Source organism: Leucopleurus acutus, assembly GCF_964270905.1.
Source record: "Leucopleurus acutus genome assembly, chromosome: 16".
Taxonomy (NCBI): domain Eukaryota; kingdom Metazoa; phylum Chordata; class Mammalia; order Artiodactyla; family Delphinidae; genus Leucopleurus; species Leucopleurus acutus.
Window position 1 is genome coordinate 8713735 of NC_139158.1, and position 13657 is coordinate 8727391.

The following is a 13657-nucleotide window of genomic DNA, read 5'->3' on the forward strand; positions in this document are numbered from 1 at the left end:
GCTGGAGGGGAGACCGTCAAGGCAGAGCAGTGGGTGACTCAGAAAGAAAGAACCAGAGTCCTGGGAAAGCAGTCTGGGTGACTCCCAGAAACTCCTAGATTTCCTTAAGAGTTTAGAGAAATATGGTCTGGAGACACCCAAAGGCTCTGGAGAAACCCGACCTTTACTGAGAGGAAAGTAAGCATCTGGGTTCTGACGTCTAGAGCTCCCAGAGTCTGTCCCATCCCGCCTTTCAGGGAACCTGAGCCATCAGAGGACTCATCCAGAGACCTGCCTCAGGCTGAGCTGCTGTGGAAGGACCACCACCCCTCCCTCCCCCACTGCCCTGCCCCCAGCCCCTGCCAACAGGAGCACATTGAGTTTCAATTCATCATCTTTCAGCCATTCTTGATGGGCTCACCTTGACTTACATCTGGGTTCTTATACCTGATGCAATACAAGTCCTCTAACTAAAGGGATGGAAGGTCGGGGGGTGGACACAGGCCCCAGAAGCTACTGAGAGGAGATAGGAGACGATGCCTGACAGAGGGCAGGTCAGAAGAGAGCTCGGAAGGTCTGAAATGACTCAAAAAGGCACAGCAACAGATCTTCTGGGCTTTAAGAACACACAGGTTAGGACTTGGAACCCCTGCCAAACCCCAGTGCGCCTCTGTCCGCATTTTTCTACCATCAGCAGACAAGGTCAGCTCAGTCTTTGTCAACTTCCACCGGCCAGAATGGAAAGGTGATGGCCCCTCTATCCAAACTCACCTGTCTGCTCTGGCATGAAGAGTAACCTGTCCTTGTTCCAAACCATCTTAACAGGAAAATAAAACAAAATAAATAAAAACCTACCTACCTTTATTTATTTATTCCTTCACAATGATAGTATTACATCAAATTTCAAATTTCCAAATGCCTCCATTTAGTATCCCCTAGAGAAAGGGAGTGACTACTTTTTTTTTTTTTAATCATCTGTTGACTCTGGAAATGTGACTCTACTTTTCAGTCATATCATAGGAAACCAAGACCACTTTCCGAAAGTAATACTCGAATTTCAACTAAAAATCATGAGTTTTCTAACTAGAAGTGGTTTCACAGAGAAGGGACCATAACATTGAGGGGAACCAAAGAGCCCCATCTTTTCTTTGATTTCTCTCCAGTCCACTGGATTATAAAACAGAAAACCTGGAGCAGGGGGACATAGTGAAAAGGGTGTGGGACTTGGCAGCAGTTCAGAGAACCGAACTTGGGGACCGGCTTGACCACCACCTTAGCAAATTACTTCTCACTGAGCCTCAGCCAACAAGGTGGGCTTTTAATCCCTGTTTGGCTTTTGCACAAATGATGCTTGTGGAAGCATTCCACAAAGTATCCTAGAAATATTGATGGTGATGTTGATTTGAAGACAACTGTCCAAAGTGAAATTGCCTTGAGGAGAAACACTCCACTCATATCAAGAGTGGCTCTTCCACGTTCATCAGGTAGGTCACGTGCCCAGCACCCTGCCACCTAAACGGGCGAACACAAACTAGGTCAGGGGATGTCCCCTGCCCTTCTATGGAAAGAGACGAGACACACAGTTACTTCCTTGCCAAAATGAACAGTACAGATTCTGGCCAGTGCAGCTCACGGTTGGGCAGAGGCTGGCTTAGGATGGCTTCTTGATGGGAGGGGGTGCAAAATGGCAGAGATGGGGGCGGGCGGGGGGAGAAGAGGATCCAGAAGGGCCTAAAGGGAAAATGGGGGCATAGGTCTAAAGAAAACTAAAAACGAGTTCAAAATTGCTCTGCCACTTACAGTTCTATGACTTTGGGCAAAACTCAACTTCCCTCAGCTGCCTTCCTATCTAAAACGGAGAATCATCATCACTGATAACTCTGAAAGGGCTACTGGGAGGATAATATGGGTAAAACTGCACAGAATGCATGGTAGGCGCTCAAAGACCCTTGGTGGATGACTCCTCTCTCCCATTCGTATTCTTCAGGGCAGAAGCAGGTTAAAATAAGCCATGTCAGGACTTCCCTGGTTAGGACTCCGTGCTCTCACTGCCGAGGGCCTGGGTTCAATCCCTGGTTGGGGAATTAAGAGCTCACAAGCTGTGTGGTGTGGCCAAAAAAAAAAAAAAAAAAAAGCTGTGTCCTCTCTGCATCTACTGCGGGGATGAAGCCCAGTTTTAGCAGACTATTAACACTCCAGAAAACGTGGACATCACTCTGAAGGGACACACGGTTATTGTGAAGGGCCCCAGGGGCACCCTGTGGAGGGTCTTCAATCACATTAATGTAGAACTCGGCCTCCTTGGAAAGAGAAAGAGGCTCCGGGGTGACGAATGGTGGGGAAACAGAAAGGACCTGGCTATCGTTGGCACTATCCGTAGTCACATACAGAACACGATCACGGGTGTCACACGGGGCTCCCGTTACAAGGTGCGGCCTCTGAACTCTCACTTCCCCGTCCACACTATCATTCAAAAGAATAGTCTTCTCGTTGAAATCCAAATTTTCTTGGGCAAAAAATACATCTGCAGGGTTCGGATGAGGCCAGGCGTTGCTTGTTCACTACCTCAAGCCCAGGAAGATGAGCTAGTTCTTGAAGGAGGTGGCAGTGAACATGTATCAAACGCAGCTGCTTGGATTCACGAGCCACAACAGTTAAAAACAAGGATACCATGGGCTTCCCTGGTGGCGCAGTGGTTGAGAGTCCGCCTGCCGATGCAGGGGACACGGGTTCGTGCCCCGGTCTGGGAAGATCCCACGTGCCGCGGAGCGGCTGGGCCCGTGAGCCGTGGCCGCTGAGCCTGTGTGTCCAGAGCCTGTGCTCTGCAACTGGAGAGGCCACAACAGTGAGAGGCCCGCATACCACAATCAAAAACCAAAAACCAAAAAAAACAAGGATATCAGAAAAATTTTTGGATGGTATCGATGTTTCTGAAAAAGGAACAGTTCAGCAGACTGATGAATAGGATCTAAGTTATCCAGCTACAGAAACAACAAGTCTGTGTCTAAGCTCAGGCTGCCATAACAAATACCACAGACTATATAGTTTATACAACAAACAATATAGTTCTGCAGGCTGGCAAGTCCAGTAGATCTACTGATCTACTGATTAGTCTGTTTAGATAAATATTTCACCCATTTTTACAGACACGTACTCAAAGACCTAAGGAACCAGAAAATCACTGAAAGTCCCACAGCCAGCAACTCAAAGAGGGAGATTTAAGGGCCATACGAGACCCTCTCTGTCACTTCCTGTCACAGCTCTAGTCATCGTCTACCTGCAGACGAGCAAGGGGGTGGCCCAACTCCTGGCTCATCATCGTCCCGGTTGGTTCCCAGGCTGGCCTGTCACCCCAGGTTTGGCCAGCAGGAGTCGGTGCCCTTCAGCGAAGACGGAGTCTCTGCCGGGGGTGGGGGGATGGGATGGCGGGGGGGGGGGTGGTGGTGAGGACAGGAGCCGCACAAGGCTGCTGCAGCCAGCAGCTACACACAGTGATGGAGGCGCTGACGGAGGACGGCAGAGAGACACGTGGCCACGCACTTTCCAGGGGCCAGCTTTTATCATGCGGTCAGGCCAGACTGCCGTCAAGCTTGGGCCTTGGATGGCACTGTTTTGATCCCCAGCTCTGCCTGCATTTCGCCTTGACATTAGGTCACTGCCATGCGTTAAAGGCTGGTGTCAGTCAAGTGTGTCTGAGCACCAACTGAAGGTCATCTCCGCGATCTCTGCCTGCCGAGTCACACCATGCTTTTCAACGGTAGGATGTGGGCAGTGGGGTTATCGAAGTTCACAACAGAACAGCATGAGCGAGTCGGTAAGAACCAGACCCCATGGGGATAGAGGAATGTCTCATGGCGTCTGTAAAAGTGTCCACGATTATTACGTCACCCACACTAAACCAGGAGCTGCTGAGAGCTTTTGATTGCCTGACCATGTTCTCTTAGGGGGGGAGGAAGACAAAATGCTGGCCTGACATTACACCACGCTGTCACTTGAGGCAGGTACACTCAATCACTCGACATGCTCCCAGAGGCTGAGTTTAATGCTCTCGCTGACAGACAGGGCTGTGAACTCGGCTGCAGCCAGCAGTGGGGATACACTCGGGTCCCAGTGCATCGGCTGTGGCTTCGGTTAGAAAAGACCCACATCACACAGCACGCATGAGGGAGGGGCTATGAGGACATGGGCCACAGCACCGGGGAAAGGTGTCTTCCTCCCAGCCCTGCCTTATGCCCCCAGTGATGTAATGCATAAGTTTACACGATGTCTAGTGGAGGCCAGGTGTCTCTGCCAGGCTCTTGGCCTCGTTAAGGGGACTTGGTGCTTCAAGCAGCTTTTTCCTTGTGATGCCGCCAACTCAACATGTAACTTGCAGGGCTTCTGTGATGAGGAGAAGACTGGGAGGGATTGGTCCCAGACCTTAAACGCTTCAGGGCAGAGGGGACACACCATGCTCCCACTCACAGGGCGTTAGCTGAGGTTAACTTCCAGAGGGCTAAGGGATGGGAGGGTGGGGACAGAAATACACCGTGAGCAGTGAATGTGTCTGCCGCAGGTGTGCACAACTTGCTCGAGGTGATGGGGACTCAGTAGCAGAACTAGTGAGAGTCTAGCTGCTCAAGGACTTGAGACCGATAAACCTGATTTTAAAAAATCGAGATATATTGGGAATTCCCTGGGGGCTCAGTGGTTAAGAATCCGCCTGCCAAGGCAGGGGACACAGGTTCGAGCCCTGGTCCGGGAAGATCCCATGTGCCACAGAGCAACAGAGCCCGTGTGCCACAACTACTGAGCCTGAGCTCTAGAGCCCACGAGCCACAACTACTGAGCCAGCGTGCCACAACTACTGAAGCCTGCACGTCTAGAGCCCGTGCTCCGCAACAAGAGAAGCCACCCAAATGAGAAGCCCGTGCACTGCAACGAAGAGTAGCCCCTGCTCGCCGCAACTAGAGAAAGCCTGTGCACAGCAATGAAGACCCAACGCAGCCAAAAAAAATAAATATTAAAAAAAAATCAAGATATAATTCATGCCCCCCCACCCCAAATTCACCATTTTAAAGTGCACGATTCAGTGGTTTTCAGTATGTTCACCCGCTGCACAAGCAGCACCACTAGCTAACCCCAGGACATTTTCATCACCCCCGCCCCCCAAAGGAAATCTCTGTACCCATCAGCAGCCACTCCCACCCCTGATGTGCCCCACCCCCTCTTTGCTCTGGACATCAGGAAACTCTGGACAAACCCAAAGAGCCTTGAGCAGCCATATGCTATCTTATCCCTAGGTCCCCACCCGCCATCGTATCTATTTTTTTCTAAATAAATACTAAGTGTAACAGCCGTTACCAGGTATGAAGCATTCACACTATGACTTTCTACTACTTAATGTTCTCCTTACAGCAACGCTCTGAGGTACAGGAGCTGTAATTAGCACAGAGATTAGAGTGGCTTGTCCAAAGTCGGGGAGCTGATAGGCGTTAGAAGCAGGATTCAAACCCAGACCCACTGGCGTCAGAGCCACTCAATCATCCATTTGCATGCCCTTCACCACCTTTTTAGAACAAGGCCAAGCTGTAGACAGAAGCCGCCTCACTGCCTGGCCTGGGATTCATCTGGCAGTTTAAGATCCTGACTATACCATCAGGTGACAGCATTGCTGGGCTGGTGTCTGGCTGGGGCTGCCCTGCATTTCAGTAGCCCTCGTGCTCAGGAGGCCTGGCATGACACAGTGCTCACCATGTACCTGCTGCATGACTGAATCCACAAAGCTCCAGGATCTCTCTCGCTCCCCACTCGGTGGTACAGAATGCTGGCCGGGAGCACTGAACCATAACCAGTGCTGCCTTCTGAGAACTCCCGGCTCTGCCTACAGTCACCCGATAAGGGGCAAGAAGCCAAGCCAGGCTTTCCAACTTTCACGGCAAAATAGCTGGACACAGCGTGGAGGATGCGCTGAGAGCCTCGGGGCCTCCACTGTGGACTGCCTGCCTTCCACCTCTGGCAAAGGGTCTCTCCGCGCTCGCTCTCCCAGACTCCCCTGCTCTACCCCTGCCTGATAAAATAGACCACTCTGGGTCTATTCTCTGGCTCCCATCCCCAAAGAGCTGCCCTGACACTATTATAAGGGAGTCTGAAGTTCGCTGCCTTTACCGCAGTGGGTTCCAGAAAGGGTGACCTGTGGTCACACTCCTCTGTTCTTTAGAACATTCCCTCCACCCTGGCCTAAGCCACCTATCTAATCCTGTCGATCTTGTCCTCACACAGTGCAGTCCCAGCACCTCACAGGGGGCCTGGTACACACGAGGGGCTCTTCAAACGCCTGCTGACGGAGGTTGCTGCCCGCTGCCTTACTCAGTGACCGTTATACGAAGCCCCAAGGAAAAGTGCTTCCTTTTTTCCATCACGTTTGCTGTGAATCCTGTCCTTCTTTCCTTGCCTTCCACGAGGCTCTGAGATGAATTCTGTGCTCCATCACAATCACTTCCCTTGACTGTCTTTTGGTAAAACTACCTGCCTCCTGGGACCTTCTCTCAATTACTAGGTTCTTGGTTTTGCTGAGGAGGGTGTGGGCCTTGAAATTCAACCAACCTAAAACAAAACCCAGTTGAGCCATGAAAAGAACATGGGCCTTGTAGGTAGACAGACCTTGGTTCAAACCCCAGATGTGCCACCTCCACACCACGGGACCCTGGGCACGTCGCTTACTCTGCCTCGGTCTCCTTGCTGACCATCCTCCCACATTGTTATATGATCACCACATGAGATATGAAACACCTGACATACAACAGACACTCAAAGGTCAGATTAGATCCCTTTTATTCATTTCATTAGAATTTTTTAAATAAACACATTTATTCATGCTTTTGGCATCCAGGTAACTGATCTAGAAATATCCAGAAAGACATAGTATACTACGATGGAAGGGCAGTACACAAGTTCTTTCTCTCCTTCAATTAAAAAATAATTATTGAATAAACTATCAGTGGCAGGAGGAACTTGAAACATTTAAAATTTCACACCTAGATGGAAACTAAAATCCTACAAAAAGTTCATATTGTATCTTAGAATAATCTTTAAAAACATAGATCAGACCCGATATTGGCACCTCAGTCAATATGCAGGAGAAAGCTGGGCAGTACACCTGGGAGAAGAAACCATAAGCACCCACGCGCCACTCATCCAGCTAGTGTTTCTGAGGGCCTCCTTCCTGCCCGGCACTATTCTATGTGCTGGCCTACACTCGCGGAAATGAAGGGACTTCTCTGTTCTCAACGAATCCACATTCCTCTCCAACCCCCATATTGCCATTAGAGATGGGGAGAATAAGACTCCTTTTATTATAAGCCACTTCCATATTCTGGGTGGAAGCAGATGGAGAAGAAGGAAAAATAAACAGAAAACAGTAAGAGTGACTATAAATTCTTTTTTTTTTTTTTTTTTTTTGTGGTACGCGGGCCTCTCACTGCTGTGGCCTCTCCCACTGCGGAGCCGGACGCGCAGGCTCAGTGGCCATGGCTCATGGGCCCAGACGCTCCGCGTCATGTGGGACCTTCCCAGACTGGGGCACGAACCTGCGTCCCCTGCAGGGGTAGGCGGACTCTCAACCACTGCGCCACCAGGGAAGCCCGACTGTAAATTCTTGAGCAAAGGAGGGTTGATAAGAGTTGGGCTTCATGAGCAATGGTACCATGGACAGATCACGAGAAGTGATGGGGTGGGGCAGGGAGGGAGAATTTTGGACTCAGGGAGGCCAATTCGAGAGCTGGCACAGCAGAAGATGACAGGGGCCACAATAAGACCACAGCAGTGGAAGGAGATTCAAAGACTAAACACTGTTGGGACTGTGTGGTGGAGGCACCCCAGCGTGAAGACAAGGGGAAAGTGGAAAATGTCTTTTGTCCTTAGAGCTTCGGGGAGATGGCAAGGTCACTAGCAGGGGCAGAGACCTTGCTGGTGGGGGTTTCAGATAGGCCGGACGGTCTTGCTCAATGACCTTTTAGAGTTTGCAAATCACATTACATAATGGACGGTGTCCAACATGTCCAGGTAATGCCATGTGGTTTCTTAACCGCAAAGGTTCTGAAACCAACAAACGCCCTTCTTCAAAAGACCACAGTCGCACCCGAAACCCCACTTCTGAAAGAAGCCGGGAACAACTGGCTGATCCATTCTCCTGTGTTTTCAAGAACTGCAAGCCCTGTTTTCAGCGTTGAAAACTGACCCCAAGTGACCTGTAGATACAGAGTCAGCACATCGGGTTCAGGGAAGTTGAGCATGAGCTCGTGTGTTCCTACCCAGTCCTCCAACCTTTGTACAGACCCAGCCTACCCGGCGCAGTGATGGTGTGTGCCGTGAGGATCAAAGTTATCTCGGTCACAGTGCTCTTACCTAAGCGTCAAAGGAAGAAGTGATATGAAAGGCTGCTCTGGCAAAAGGAATGGGGTGCACAGGGCCACAGGAAAAGGCACTGAAGACAAAAAACTAGGGGAGATTTTTTTTAAAAATGACTAAACATCATTCTTGATGTTCACCTAGAAGCAGATTACACAACCCCACATCAGAGTATCCTCACAGAGTCCATCTTCTCCGTGATTACAACCAGGGGACAAAACTCAGCTTTCTCCGTCCTATTTTCCTACTACAGGTCACTCCCAAAGAATCCAGTTCTCTGAGAAACAGTCTACGGCTGATGGCACCACAGTCTGGCTCATCATTTTATTCTAGTTTAGCTTTGAAACATTAATTTCAGGGAAGCACGTGTACAATTCTCTCAGCTGCGTACAGACCAGAATGCCTCACCCTCCAGCACTCCAATTAAAGGATAATTCTTAGATGTTCCCCCACCACATCACCTCTTTGTAAGTAAAACAAGTAAGCCCCTATGTCAGCAGCTTTCTCCTCAAGCCACCCAGAAGAAGGACCAGGTCCCCCAGCTGCTTTGTTCACAACATCCCCGAGCGTGTTGCCATGCCAATGAGCAACAGGCATAACACAGGCTGATGAATTTGGCTCCAGTGGACCCAACCAACAGGAGCCACCAGTCCGCAAAGAGCCATGGTTTGCGCCATGGGCCTCCTCCGCCACCTTCACACACACACATCCCAGCAGGCACACAACCAATGTAAACACCTCACTTGGGGAGGGGGTTGGGGAAGGAAAAACACTTTTAGGATGTAGAGCTCTAAAATGGTATGACACAGATTTAGGCAGAGTAAGATTCCTAAATGATGAATTCATCCAGAGAGAAGTAAGGAAGTCCGAAAACCTAAGAAAAGAATACACTGTTCTGTGCCATATATATATATATACCTAATACAAACTTAGCTCAGAGTCTCACATAAATTTTCCTGAAATAAAAGCATCTCTGGGCTTCCCTTGCAGTCCAGTGCTTAAGACTCTGTGCTTCCACTGCAGGGGGTGAGGGTTCGATTCCCTGGTCCAGGAACTAAGGTCACATGGCACTCATGGCACGGCCAAAAAACAAAAAGCATCTCTGCCCTTAGCAGTTAGCAACTGGCCCTAGAATTATGAATTAAAAAATGAGGAGTCTTGGGCTTCCTTGGTGGTGCAGTGGTTAAGAACCCATCTGTCGATGCAAGGGACACGGGTTCAAGGCCTGGTCCAGGAAGATCCCACATGCTGTGGAGCAACTAAGCCCACGAGCCACAACTACCGAAGCCCACGCACCTAGAGCTAGTGCTCTGCAACAAGAGAAGCCACCGCAACGAGAAGCCCATGCACCGCAACAAAGAGTAGCCCCCGCTCGCCGCAACTAGAGAAAGCCTGCGTGCAGCAACGAAGACCCAACACAGCCAAAAATAAAATAAAATAAATTAATTTTAAAAAAATGATGAGTCTCTGCTGGTGGGAACTAACAAGATTATCATTTTTGGAGGGAAGTTTGGCAATATCTATTGACATTTAAAGTCACCCCATTTTTACAAACACACATACTCCTCTGTATTATTTTTCTCCATCTGGAAACTGTCTCAGCGTAAGGCTATGAAGGACATTCGCTGTCTATATTGCACATTTCTGTAAGAGACTTTTTATAATGAGCATTTAATAATTTTGTAAACAGAAAAAATACATTTTTATAAAAAACAGTCATTTCTCCATTTCAATTTTCAAATGAATCTGACATATAGTAAAAAGTTAAATCTGAAATTATATCATCATTTGACAAACCATGTGTCAGAGCCATGGAGGACTTGTATGTTATGTTCACTGCTATAGGCCTAACACCTCAAATATTGCCTGATATATCACAGGTAATCAACATCTGTTAAATGAATACATTTAAAAGCTCAAAAATGTTCCAGTTCTTCCACTTCTAAGAATTCATTATGCAAAAATATTTGTCTAATCGCTGAAAGATAAAGAACAAGGCTAATCACTGCAGCAGAATTCAAAACAGTAAAAGGCTGCAAACAACATAATTTTTTTTCAATAATATTGGATACTGGGGTATTGTCATTTTTAAAAAGAATGAGGTTTTAAAAAAGGAATGAGGTAGATCTTTACATAGTGCTATAGAAAGACATCATGTTAAGTTATAAAAAGCAAGACTCAGAACAACATGACTAGTTTCATCTTAATTCTGTGTTTTAAATTTAAATAGTAAAAAATTCCTGCTATTTTAAGTAAAAAAAAAAATCTAGGTAATAAATGTTTTTATATGTGAAGAAAAATATCTGGAGAATATATACTACACCACTAGCAGTAATTTTTTTGTCTCAGTGTAAGGCTATGAGGAATGTTCACTATTATATTGAGTATTTCTATAAGAGTTCTTTTTTTTAACATCTCTATTGAAGTATAATTGCTTTACAATGTTGTGTTAGTTTCTGCAGTATAACAAAGTGAATCAGCTATACGTATACATGTATCCCCATATCCCCTCCCTCTTGTGTCTCCCTCCCACCCTCCTTATCCCAGCTCTCTAGGTGGTCACAAAGCACCGAGCTGATCTCCCTGTGCCATGCAGCTGCTTCCCACTAGCTATCTATTTTACATTTGGTAGCATATATAAGTCCATGCCACTCTCTCACTTCATCCCAGCTTACCCTTCCCCCTCCCCGTGTCCTCAAGTCCATTCTCTACGTCTGTGTCTTTATTCCTGTCCTGCCCCTAGGTTCTTCAGAACTATTTTTTTTTTTTAGGTTCCATATATATATGTTAGCATATGGTATCTGTTTTTCTCCTTCTGATATAAGAGTATTTTTTAAAATAATGAGCACTTAGTAATTTTGTAAACAGAATAAAATCTATTTTTATAAAAAGTCATTTCTCCATTTCACTTTTTTCTCATTTTAATTTTTAAATGAATCTGACATGTAAGTTAAATCCCACAGCACTAACCTGAGGTCCCCGGGTCTGGGGTGCTTTGGTGAAAGGCACACAGTGCTAGTGCCTGAGCCGGGACTCAGGTCCCCTGACATCACACCCTCCACCCCATCCAGGGCTCTCCTCCTTCCTAAAGCATGAGGAAGCAGATGTTGCCAGGGCAGCTGGGCCCTCTGGAACCATGAAAAGTCCCACAATTACAGAAGCCTCTATTAGGGGGAAAAAACAAAAGTTGCTTAAGAGCTACATTTTTATGAACTTGAAATGTTCCATGAGTTTAACAAGTAAATGTTCTGGATTTGCCAAGCAGTTCTGATTTCAAATAGTCTATCTCCTAAGTACGTGTGAACTTTATTGAACTCGGATCCTAATGTTCAAAGGGTTAAGGAAGGATCAATTCAGAGTCACCGGCATGTCCTAAAATGTAAGGCTTGTCTGGCAACAAGCACCTCATACATCTCATGAATTGTTTACAAACTCATACCACTCAGGAGTTTCGCCTGCCTTACTCATGCTGACTGCAGTCAAGGTTGCTACTTCCAGGTGCTGAAGTACATTCCTTTCACCTCAAACCTACCTGTAACGTTTTCAAGTGCTAGACACGAAGGATTTGGGAGAGTTATGATCACTCTGAAGTTTTCAACACTACAACCCAACTGGAAGCCAATATTCTGTTCTCTGAAATGCAGACCACGTTTTTAGACTTGATTAAACTAGGTGGTATGAAAGTCATGAGAAGCTCCAGAACTGACCATTCTCTCGAAAGGAAAATGAGAACTCCGTAGAGGGACACAAAGAAAAGAAAGTGGTTTCTTCTGGGTGCACTGCTTTACTAACCGGGACGTTTGGACTTTTTTCCTGATCAAGCCAAGCCCACAACCACTCAAAGGGGACTTGTGTAGACAGAACTTGTCAGTGGTTGATGAATCAATGTTTTCTCCCCAAACAGGTAGGCCTGTGAATTACAGCATCGCACAGTGAGGACACTGGATCCCAGAGGGTTAGTTAACTGCTCAGCTTACGTGGAATGTCACCGTTCTCAGTGTCACCCTCCGAGACCCTCTCTTCTGAACCTCTGAACCTCAACCCTGTGGGGGCCTACAGGGTGGGCTGTTATTACTATCTGGGCTACTGATTAGGAAACAGAGGCTCCAAGAAGTTGTGTCCTGCCAAGATGCCAACGTTCCAACCGAGGACTACCCACTCCAGACCTGTCTCCCTTGGTCTTAGCACTATTCCCTACTTCGGCCAAGCTCAGAAGGAAGGCTGTATTTTGTCGGTCTAAGAGAGGAGGCAGCCACGTTCTTCGAAATGGCCCCAAACTTCTCAGTACTGGTCACCGGCTCACGCAATGGTGACTCTCATCGAGAAATGAAAAGCAAAAAGTCGAGGTCAAGTGCCCCCGCCGCCCAGAAGACCTCCACCTCTTTCCCAATTGCTCCCACGAGCTAAGGGTGTCACGGTTGCCCAGCAGAGCCCGGCAAAGCACCTGCCAAGGCACCTGCCCGCGAGGAGCACTATCCCCCAGGGATGCCGCCGGCACGCAGAACGTTTCCCAGGAGAGGCCGGGCTGGCGGGCTCGACTGAGCCCACCTGATGCTGCGAGATCAGATTCGGGTCCCACCCACACTCATCGAGCGCGTCCTACGTGAGTGAACCCAATAAGTGGCCGCCTCCTGAGGCCCACTGTACAGACGGGGAACCTGAGGCTCGGAGAGGAAAAGTGGCTTAGCCCAAGGGTGGCGGCGTGGGGTCTAGAGCCCTCTCACGCCGAGACCCGATCCTCCGCCGAAGGGCCGGTAGGGCGCCTTCGGCCGTGGAAACGACGACCCTCAAGCCTCCGCGAGAGGTCAGCTCGAGGGGAAGGGCCACCCTAAGAAGGGCCGAAATGGGAGCCGCGCTTTCCGCGTCTGGCGAATTGGGCAGTGACCCGGCCCAAGAGCCCGCCCCCATGCCGAGGGCCAGGGCGGCCGAGGCGGCCAGAAGGCGTCGGGCCCCGGAGCCCGGGCACCCAGAGTCCTGGCGACCGGACCCCGCCAACCCAGCACCAGCGAACGCACGTACTCACCACGGTCGGCCGGCTGCAGTACGGACACCTGAGCAGGACGCAGGCCCACACCACTGAGGCGCTACCACCGCCCGCGCCGGCTGCGGGGGTGGGAGCGTGGCCGACGGCGGCGCCGCTCCGCCTAACCCGGCCGTGCGCTTGTTTCTGGGGCCAGGCTTCCCCCCTGCGAATCCGCGCTCTTGGTACGGCCCTGAAGGCCACGCCCCCTTAGCGTCCCAGCTCAGCAGAGGGACCCCGGAGCTCCGCGCTTAGTCCTGGAGGGGGCGG

The 13657-nt window shown here is 49.0% G+C and overlaps 1 protein-coding gene across 2 annotated transcripts in view; it reads right to left on the minus strand.

The window, feature by feature from the left end:
- POR (cytochrome p450 oxidoreductase) overlaps positions 1–13406 on the minus strand; it is a 58344-nt gene extending 44938 nt beyond the window's left edge. For both annotated transcript variants that reach the window (XM_082856989.1, XM_082856988.1), the window contains exon 1: positions 13391–13406. The gene's annotated coding sequence lies outside the window, so the exon portion shown is untranslated. The remainder of the gene's footprint in view (positions 1–13390) is intronic.
- Positions 13407–13657: the final 251 nt, after the last annotated feature.